The sequence below is a fragment of the Chiloscyllium plagiosum genome, chromosome 11 (genome assembly GCF_004010195.1).
Source record: "Chiloscyllium plagiosum isolate BGI_BamShark_2017 chromosome 11, ASM401019v2, whole genome shotgun sequence".
Taxonomy (NCBI): Eukaryota; Metazoa; Chordata; class Chondrichthyes; order Orectolobiformes; family Hemiscylliidae; genus Chiloscyllium; species Chiloscyllium plagiosum.
Genome location: NC_057720.1, coordinates 1,135,784 through 1,141,638, shown reverse-complemented (window position 1 = coordinate 1,141,638; position 5,855 = coordinate 1,135,784).

The following is a 5,855-nucleotide window of genomic DNA, read 5'->3' as shown; positions in this document are numbered from 1 at the left end:
AGCAAGTGTGGCAGCATCTGTGGAGAGGAAACAAAATTAATGTTCTGGATCCAGTGATGATTCTTCACATGATTTACGTATTTCTGTAAACCACATTCATTGCCTCCTCTATACTTAAATCCTCAAAAACAAATCAGTAGATTTGTCAAGCTCGACTTCCACTTCATAAATCCATGCTGTGGTTTGGAGTAAGGGGAAATCGGTGGAATAGTGTGGAGGGGGACATTGATGTGGACACAATTGCCCTGATCTCTACCCTTTCTATTTCAAATCATCATGGCATCAACCATGTGTCATCAGGGGTCTCGAACAAAACTGGAATCAATGGGAATCGGGGAAAATTCTCCATTGGTTGGAGTCATACCTCACACAGAGGAAGATGGCTGTTGTGGCTATGGTTGTTGAAGGTCAGTCATCTCAGCTCCAGGATCTTTCTGCAGGAGTCCCTCAGGGTAGTGTCCTAGGCCCAAGCATCTTCAGCTGCTTCATCAATGACTTTCCTTCTGTCATAAAGTCAGGAATGGGGATGTTTGCATGTTTTTTGATGCTTGCAAAATATTCAGCACCATTCACGACTCCTCGTACTGAAGCAGGAAAATCTGGACAGTATCCAGGTTTGGGTTGACAAGTGGCAAGTAACATTCACACCAAACAGGTGCCAGGAATGAGCATTCCAATGAGAGAATTCAGCTGTTCCCACCACCCTTGACGTGCAGTTTGAATGAGTTGCCCTACATCAAAATCCTGGGAGTTCCTGTTGCCCAGAAACTGAACTGGACTAGCCTTCTAAATACAGCGGCCACAAGTGTGTCTGCGGCTAGTAATTCTGCAATCTCTTGACCCCCCAAAAACCTATCCACCATCTACAGATCAGGAATACTCCCATTACCTGCATGCAGCTCCAACAACACTCACTGCTGGATTTCAGCTCTTTTGTCCATAGTTGACCTCGGGCTGTAGTGAGGTCAGATGATCCACTGGAGCACTTCAGCAGATCAGAAGAAAATGAGCAGGAGAACAAGGTGGTCTGTTGAAATGGGAGGCCAGGGAGTTCTGCTTACAGATTGGGTGGTGGCATTCCGCAAAGTGCTTGCCCAGACTATGTTTGGTCTTGCCAATGGAAAGGAGACCCCGTTGTGAGCAGTGAATTCAGCAGACTAGATTGAAAGAAATATGGGGGCAGTCATTTATGAATGTTATTATGTATATGATTACTTTATTTATTAATAACTTGGATAATGGCACAGAAAGCTATATATCTAAATTTTTCTGACACAAAGTTAGACAGCAGTGTAGACTGTAGTAGATGATCACATAATGTTACAAAGGGATATTGACAGACTAAATGAATGGTCAAAACTCTGGCAGATGGAGTTCAGTGTAAGCATGTGGGAGTTATCCATTTTGAACTGCAAAAGGATCGATAAGGACACTGTCTAGATGATATGAAATTAAATACATTGTATGTGCAAAGCGACGTGGGTGTTCAGGTACATCAATTTTTCAAATGTCACAGAAGGTGCAGAAAATAATCAAGAAAGTTAATGGAATGCTGGCCTTTATGTCTTAGGGACTGGAGTACAGGATGCAGATGTTATGCTGCAGTTATACAGAACCCTGGCTAGACACCAGTTGGAGTACTGTGAGCAGATCTGGGCAGCACACCTTAGGACTACAACATAGGTGGACAAGAATGATACCTGAACTTCAGAGGTTAAGTTATGAAGAAAGATTATTCAAATTAAACTTGTTTTCTCTAGAATTCAGAGGTTAAAGTATGATCTGATTGAAGCCATCAAGATAGTAACAGGAAGAGACCTGGCCAATAAACTGTTTCCCTGGTTGGTAACTCTACAATTGGGGCCAGAGCATTCCAGGGAGATGTTAGAAAGTACTTTGACACACGAAGGAACTGTCTCTTCCACAATTGGCAGTGGATGCAGGATCCGTTTTTAATTGTAAATCTGTGGTAGATACTTTTTTTGTTAAGCAATGGAATGAAGGGCTATGGGCCAAAAGCAGGTGTATGGAGTTAGGCCACAGATTGGCTATGGTCTCACTGACTGACTGATAGAATAGTCTCAAGGGGCTGAATGGCCTCCTCCTGTTCCAATGTTTGGATGTTCCTATGTGATGTGAGTTTGAAGAGATTGGACAAGGGGAAACAAATAGAATCAAGACAGGAATAAACAATAGCTGGATGTTTATGGCTGGTAGGGAGGCAGGAGGAAGTGGCTGAGAGTTGGCACTCTGCTTCTTCAAGGTAGAGATCAGCACACCAGAACTCGGCAGTACTACCCTTTTTCAGTGGTTTCACCTGAGAGAATGGAGTGCAGCAACTTCAGAGGGAGACATGCTGCAGTGGGTGAAGCGAGCAGAGAAGTTAAGCAGGTTGATGTCATATCTGTAGTTCGAGGAGAAAGTGAGGTCTGCAGATGCTGGAGATCAAAGTTGAAACTTTATTGCTGGAGACATGCTGCAGTGGGTGAAGCGAGCAGAGAAGTTAAGCAGGTTGATGTCATATCTGTAGTTCCTCATGAAGAGGTCAAGGCGAGTGGTGAATCTGTGGAATTCATTGCCACAGGAGGCTGTAGAGGTCAGGTCATTGAGTATATTTAAGACACAGGTTCTTGATTGCAAAGGGGATCAAAGGTTAAGGGAAGAAAGCAGGAAAATGGGGTTGATGGGATGGTGGAGCAGACTCAATGGGCTGAATGGCCTAATTTCTGCTCCTATGTCTTATGGGAGACAAGAGGTCAGGGGGAGGGGTTGGGTGAAAGTGTGCGTTGAGTGGGGAGAGGACATATCCTCAAAGAATTAAATATACAGAGGAACCTTGATTATCCAACTACCAATTATCCGGAAATTGGATTATCCGAAGGAGATCTCGAGGTCCCGACAGAGACATTACATCAAAGATGTGTGTCCAACACTGATCGTGTCTCTTGTTTACAATGATTAAAAGTGCTGGGGAGAACAGTCCTGGACTGATGGGAGTGCAAGTGTTGGAGGTAGGTGAGGGCTCGTGTGCGCAGTGCTGCTGCTAGTCTCCTGAACGGGGAGTAGAATTAATATAAAACTCCAAGCCCCAGAGGAAAAGCATTGAATCGATTACCCGAATAATCAATTATCCGAACGAAATAGTGCCCGCCCATCTCGTTCAGATAATCGAGGTTCCCCTTTATCAACAAAGGATCAAATACTAAACGTTGTGCTGAGCCTGAATTTCATTGAGGTGGGGGGTGGGGTGATAAAACTAAGTCCTTTGCTGAGTACAGATTGTTCACACTGGAGAATGCAAGATAGAGTGTGCAAGTTATAGCAAAGATTAAAGAATGATTTTATAATAAATGCTTAAGATATTTAAAGGATTTGTTTGGGTAGGTTGAGGGGAGCTATCTGCTGTGGTGATGGCAGAGTCTAAACCAAAGGGGTAGAGCAGTAACATACTAGCCAGGGTGATCTCAGGAAGCACTTCTCCATGCATAGAGGATCTGGAACACTCTTCCCAGAAAGCTGGTGAAATTTTAAAATGAAAACACTGAGGTTGATTTTTTTTGTTGAACAAGGAGAGTAAGGATTGCAAATCAAGTTCAGATTTAAATTGGACTTGGTGTCATTGCACGGTGGAAGAGGCTTAAAGAGCTGAATAGCCTCTTTTCTGCTTATTTGTTCATTAAGTGTTAATCCGTCAGTTTGAGCAGCTATAATCGGCTTGTGCATCATTGCCTTTCAGCTCACTGGCTGGAATTCAAAATCAGGGGAGGGAGAGTGGAAATGATTTTGAAACAATTGATGAACGTCAGCCTTTCCAACTTGTATTAATGCTCTGAGACAGGTAGTGAATTGACACTGTAATGTTAGACACGCACAATTGGCTCGTTCTCTCGGCAACAAGATAATATACCACATAGCTGATTGGTGTTTGCTGATTCACCAAATATGTGTGCACATGCACCATTCTGCCGTGTGGTTATGCACAGGTCTGATCTCCTCCTCTGTAAAGTAGGAAGCTGCAGTGCTGTTAGTTCAAGGCACCGTCTCTTACACAAACCAGATAGAAACATCAGCTTCCATTTAGATTGCACTAATCAGACAGTAAAACATCAGAAGGCTCTTCAATGAGATCATCAAACAAACTTTCAGACCAAGCCATAGAAGGATATATAAGGACAGATGACTGAAAGCTTGGTCCAGTATGGATTTTAAGGACCATCTTAAAAGAAGAGAATCAGGAAACATTTGACAGTGCGGCGCTCCCTCAGCACTGGCCCTCCGAAACATCAGAAGGCTCTTCAATGAGATCATCAAACAAACTTTCAGACCAAGCCATAGAAGGATATATAAGGACAGATGACTGAAAGCTTGGTCCAATTATGGATTTTAAGGACCATCTTAAAAGAAGAGAAACAGGAAACATTTGACAGTGCGGCGCTCCCTCAGCACTGGCCCTCCGTCAGTGCGGCGCTCCCTCAGCACTGGCCCTACGGCAGTGCGGCACTCCCTCAGCACTGACCCTCCGACAGTGCGGCGCTCCCTCAGCACTGACCCTCCGACAGTGCGGCGCTCCCTCAGCACTGACCCTCCATCAAAAATGAGTAATAGAGATGTTCACTGATGATTGCCCAATATTTAGCACTATTTTCTGAGGCATCTCTGTCCAAATGCAGTAATATCTGGACAACAGACTTGGAATGATGAGCAGGGTGACCTAAACAAAAATGTGAATTGCTGAAGAGACTTAGCAGGTCGAGCAGTATCTATGGAGACAAAGCAGAAGGAATGGTTCCAATCCAGTGGCTCTTCTCCAGAAATGGCCGTTCTGATATTTTTCAGTGCTGATTTTAGAACGTAGAACAGTACAGCACCGAACAGGCCCTTCAGCCCACGATGTTGTGCCGACCACTGATCCTCATGTATGCATCCTCAAATTTCTGTGACCATATGCATGTCCAGTAGTCTCTTAAATGTTCCCAATGACCCTGCCTCCACAACTGCTCCTGGCAACGCATTCCATGCTCTATCAACTCTGTGTAAAGAACCCGCCTCTGACATCCCCTCTATACTTTCCTCTAACTAGCTTAAAACTATGACCCCTCGTGTTAGTCATTTCTGCCCTGGGAAATAGTCTCTGGCTATCGACTCTATCTATGCCTCTCATTATCTTGTATACCTCAATTAGGTCCCCTCTTCTCCTCCTTTTCTCCAATGAAAAAAGTCTGAGCTCAGTCAACCTCTCTTCATAAAATAAGCCCTCCAGTTCAGGCAGCATCCTGGTAAACCTCCTCTGAACTCTCTCCAAAGCATCCACATCTTTCTTATAACAGGGCGACCAGGACTGGACGCAGTATTCCAAGTGGGGTCTAACCAAAGTTTTATAGAGCTGCAACAAGATCTCATGACTCTTAAACTCGATCCCCCTGTCAATGAAAGCCAAAACACCATATGCTTTCTTAACAACCCTGTCCACTTGGGTGGCCATTTTAAGGGATCTATGTACTTGCACACCAAGATCCCTCTGTTCCTCCACCCTGCCAAGAATCCTATCCTTAATCCTGTACTCAGCTTTCAAATTTGACCTTCCAAAATGCATCACCTCGCATTTATCCAGGTTGAACTCCATCTGCCACCTCTCAGCCCATCTCTGCATCCTGTCAATGTCCCGCTGCAGCCTACAACAGCCCTCTATACTGTCAACGACACCTCCAACCTTTGTGTCATCTGCAAACTTGCTGACCCATCCTTCAATACCCTCATCCAAGTCATTACTAAAAATTACAAACAGTAGAGGTCCAAGGACAGAGCCCTGTGGAACACCACTCACCACAGACTTCCAGGCAGAATATTTTCCTTCT